This window comes from Gymnoscopelus braueri (assembly GCF_963280865.1).
Source record: "Gymnoscopelus braueri genome assembly, chromosome: 23".
In the NCBI taxonomy this organism is placed as follows: domain Eukaryota; kingdom Metazoa; phylum Chordata; class Actinopteri; order Myctophiformes; family Myctophidae; genus Gymnoscopelus; species Gymnoscopelus braueri.
The window spans coordinates 1155532-1160756 of NC_137625.1; the positions used below are offsets into that span (position 1 = coordinate 1155532).

The window sequence follows — 5225 nt, forward strand, 5'->3', positions numbered from 1 at the left end:
AACGTAACTTCGGTCGATTATTTCTCCCCTTCAACGATACCAATTGGTATTGTGTTTTATATCATTTTTATCGTTGATTAATCACCTTAACAACGAGGTACAGCTTGTAAGGATCGGGCATTCGTGGCATGAGCAACACAGCTAAACACGTGGCTAGCATTTGCCAAAATCCCCCAATATGCTTCTGTTGGTAATCCAGGGACGCGGGAAGTGGGGTGCTGAGGGTGCTGCAGCACCCCTGGTGGTGGGGAAGAGAAAGAAAAAAAATGGAAAAAAATTTGATTTTTTTTTTTTTTTGTATTATTAAACAAATATATATCATTTTAAAAGTCTATATACACACTTATATATTAAAACAATGATGTATTTAACTTTGGGGAATAAAATATTTGTTGAAAAAGGTGAAAAAAGGTGAAAAATTTTAAAGAAATCGCGGACACATGTGAAAAAAAATTGCCAAGCCCAGCCCAGCCCCCCCTGGCATAAATGACTTCCAGCGTCCCTGTGGTAATCGCTCTAGTTTTGAGTGACCTGCCAGCACACACCTGCTGAGAGGTGTGTGTCAGTCACAGGTGAGTGACTGACACCTGAACATATGGTTCAGCAACTTTGTTGAGTTTGTGTTGATGCTCCAAGCAGCAACACTGCCCCCCCATGGAAAGATGCCACGTTGGTCCCTTCAGGATAAGGACCATGGTGCAACAGGGCAAGTGAAGCTGGTGTTCCGTTACGCAGAGATTACACATTATTTGGTGTCAGCCCTGGTACCATTTGCTGCCAGGTGTGTGCCAGTCAGAGCTGTGTGACTGGCACCTGAGCATGGGTCCTGCAACGTTGACATCTGTCTTTGGTACCGTTGTGCAAATCTTGCCTGTAAATCTCTGGAAGAAAACCTATGGTTCCTCAGTGAAGCAAGGGTGAGGAACCGGTCTTTTTGGGTCGTTGTCTTCCCTGTTGACTTCACCAGTCTCACAGAACTTGGTCCTAAGTGTGTAAATGGTACCAGGGCTGACACTCTGCATGACGGAACACCAGCTTCCACTTGCCCGTCTGTTGCGTCACGGTCCTTATCCTGAAGGGACCAACGTGGCATCTCTCCATGGGGGGGCAGTGTTGCTGCTTGGAGCATTAACACAAACTCAACAAAGTTCCAGATAGTAGGGGGTGCTAAGTGAAAAATCGTTACGCGGCGGATAAAAGCATGAAATTTGATACAGACGTCCCTTGGGTCATCCTAAAACATCCTAGAAGGGGTGCCCAAAAAAATCTTAAACAGGAAGTGAGTTATGGACAAAATCCAAAATGGCCACCTAAACTGTTGACCGTTGACTCAAAAGACATCAAAAGAATCTCCAAAAAGCATACAATTTGGCACACATGTCCCTTGGGTCATCCTAAGACATCCTAGAAGGGGTGCCCAAAAAAATCTTAAACAGGAAGTGAGTTATTGACCAAATTGAAAATGGCCGCCTAGTTTTGTCGATTGACTCAAAAGACAACTAAAGAATCTCCAAAAAGCATAAAATTTGGCACACATGTCCCTTGGGTCATCCTGAGACATCCTAGAAGGGGTGCCCAAAAAAGTCTTCAACAGGAAGTGAGTTATTGACTAAATTGAAAATGGCCGCCTACAGTGGGAAAGATGATGCAAGATACCTAAAGAATCTCATAAAAGCATGAAATGTGGTACAAATGTCCCTTGGGTGATCTGAACGCATCCTACAAGGGGTGCCCAAAGAGGTTTTAAACAGGAAGTGACCACCTAAAGCAGTTAACACAAAAGAAAACATAAAGGGACGTCATAAAAGTGTATCATTTGGTACGTACATTGAGTGCTTCTTAATATATCCTAGAAGGGGTTATTTATTTGTTTGTTTGCTTGTTTATTAAACTTTTTAGGAAGGGACCATGTTGAAGAAATTCTAAATGGCTGTTTAAACAGTTGACCACGGCAGTCTGCATATTATGCAGACTCAATACGACAGGTTATGCAGTGCATAACCTGCCGTATTTTGTAGTCTACCTTCTGTTTTCATTTCTACATCATCTTATTTATTTTACTTTCTGCATTATTATTTTTATTTTACTCTTTGAATCTTCTTTATTTATCTAACTCTCTGCATATTCTTATTTATTTTACTCTGCATCTTATCTTACTCTGCATATTCTTATTTTACTCTCTGCATCTTATTTATTTTGCATTCTACATCTTCTTGCTGGTTTTACACTCTATCTTCTCATGTATTTTCTTCTTGATCATTACTGTTTTTTTGTGATTAGTGTTTAGTAACTACATGTATTCATGTATTCATGTGTGCCATTTCGCAATTACCAGCACATTGGCATAATGCTCTGCAAGGTAACCCAGCATCCCGGCATCTAGATAGATTTTTTTTTTTTTAGATAGATAGTTTTTATTGTCATTCAACATATACATGTAATGCATAAATGAACGAAATTTCGTTCCACTGGCAATATAATCTAAAAACTACTCCTAGTTAAAAGAATGCTAAAACTACAATACTAAAAACTAAAATACTAAAAGAGACACCACTAATAAAAAAACAGTCAGTTTGCATAGCTTTCAGGCTTCTGGACCAAATGCCAGATTGGCAAACTGCTCGATTTGAATGTTGTAGCAGTGCAGTAAATATAAACCTTGTCAAAGTTGTCATTTAAATCCGACCACCACAGTATGATTTATTCTGTAAAAACATGTTACAGAAGAAATGCTCAAATGCATTGATATAATGCTCAAATTCTCTCAGGCAGGATGCCATCTGTGCCATCACTAGTTGTTGATGTGTGAATGATTTGTATACTTTTTGTCTAATAAAAGTATATTTTCCTAAATCTAGAGACAATTCATATGTAAACTATACACAGATTATCACTGTGCACATGTACTACATAAGATATAAGACTTTGTGTTTGAGCATAAACATGCTTCGCGCGCACACGGCGCATTCCTCCCCCATACCTTCAGCTTCTGGCTAGGAGCAGGGGTCTTCAACAGGGGGTCCGGGACCCCTAGGGGGTCCTCAGAGCTACTACAGGGGGTCCGCCAAATCTTTGTGTGATAGGATTTAGGTTTTTTTTACATTAACCACTTGAACCCTAGAATTCCTTTTCTGAGGGGAACATTAGCCGAAAATAGCAGATCTACAAGCTCTCAACGCCTCCTGGCACTGCGAGGCGTTGAGAGCTTGTAGATCGGCTATTTTTGGCAAAGAGGCTATAGGTGTAGAGGGAAAAAAGAGCAGACTAAGTAAAAAAAAACAACTTTAATCTGAAACACAATTTTAAACAATATACTGTAGAGTAGGGGGTCCCTGCTTCATCTCTCTCTCAGCTAGGGGGTCCTTGGCCTGAAAACGTTGAAGACCCCTGGGCTAGGGGAAACACTTAGTAGTTGCAGGAGAAAACATTGGATTCAAGAGGAGGGGCACGGTTATTATTACCATTTCTATTATTGACACTTATGGAATACAAAAGAAATACTTTGTTTTGTTGTTACTTTTGGGTCAATTTATTCATTTATTTATTAAGTAGCCGTGTAACAAGCAGGATAATTGACGGGTAGCCCGTCATTATTGATAAATAAATCCCTTCAGGGTGATTCCCTGATCCCTGTGGGGATTTATTTATCAATAATGACCGGCTACCCGTCAAATATCCCTTGCATATTTGTATTTTTATAATAATAATAATACATAGGATTAATACTGTGGTCCGTTTTTACAGATTTCTTAAACTGATAAAATTGCATTTATTATGCAGCGTAGGCTAATTGATCAATAGTCTCTTGATCACTAAATATAACTTCTGTATCAACAAATATAGTACAGTGCTTATAATCAGTTCATTACTAAAGTGTATTAAAAAATAAGTATTCTAGTTTGATATTGCTTTCATGGAGGTACACTGCTAAAGTAATATAATATATAGTAATATTATAATAGTAATATTATAACCAGGCTACAAGTCAAAGCTAACAACAATACAGCATTATTTTATTTAACCATATTTTACTACACGGCCTGCATATTGGATAACTGTCTAGCAGATCATCTTGATCTCATCTAGCACAACTCTGTTTTCATCCAATGTTTAGATGTTCTATTAGGTCATGTGACTCCTACATCCGAATCCTACATGATGGATGAGAGGGAGGGTGGATGGAAGGCTTAAAGGGATAGTTCACCCAAATAATTACTTTTTTTTCTATGGATCAGTCACCCCAAGGAGACTTGAATTCATGGATATGTTTTTTTTAGTTTTTGTCGCATTCCTAAGACAATAATGTGATGACCGGCAGCGGTTCCGCTCCTTTGTGTCTCCTACCGGAACCGCTGGTCATCAAATTATTGCCTTAGGAATGCAACAAAAACAAACAAATATCCATCAATTCAAGTCTCCGTGGGGTGACTCATACATAGGAAAGAAAATACATAATTTTCAGACTTAATATTATCCTTCAACTTATCGTGTATGCCCCCAAAATCCACGAACAAATATATACATACACGCATATACATATATATATATATATATATATATATATATATATATATATATATAATATCAATGTAATTTCGGAGGTCTTTCTTTGACATGAAATGTGAGAACAACTATAACTACTATGTATATGTTTTTTTGTTTTTTATATATATATATATATTATTATTATTTTTATTTTTATATATTTTTTTGGGGACATCTTTATCCCACGATTTTGGAACCCCAAAATAAGCGAGCCCTCGCTAGAGGACGTCTAGTTTTATATATTTCAGTAAAAAGCTTTGAGCCTTAAAGCTCTGCTAGCCGTTAGCATTAGCATCCAGCAGCTAAACGATACAAAGTGCAGGAAAAGAGACAGCGGCGCCATGTTTTACTATAGAACCCTGTAGTGTGTGTGTGTGTGTGTGTGTGTGTGTGTGTGTGTGTGTGTGTGTGTGTGTGTGTGTGTGTGTGTGTTGTGCTGCTTCATTGTGTTGGTGTGTGTGTGTTATTGTGGAGCAGTGAGTCCTCTCCTCTCCAGAACCTAAACACACAAAGAGCTGTTTAGTTTAGAATGGGTTTTTATAGATCTACTTACTTCCTGTTTTCAGGTCCGGGGATTCAGAGAGACCAGGATGAGAGAAAGACCAGGATGTATGCGTGTGTGTGTGCGTGTGTGTGTGCTGTGTGTGTGTGTGTGCGTGGATTCAGAGAGACGGTCCGTG

General features: G+C 38.8%; 1 protein-coding gene across 1 annotated transcript in view; it reads right to left on the reverse strand.

Annotated features, from left to right (window-relative positions):
- dmtf1 (cyclin D binding myb-like transcription factor 1) overlaps window positions 1-5225 on the reverse strand; it is a 24746-nt gene extending 19521 nt beyond the window's left edge. Inside the window, 1 exon segment of the mRNA XM_080420700.1 lies at window positions 5099-5225. The gene's annotated coding sequence lies outside the window, so the exon portion shown is untranslated.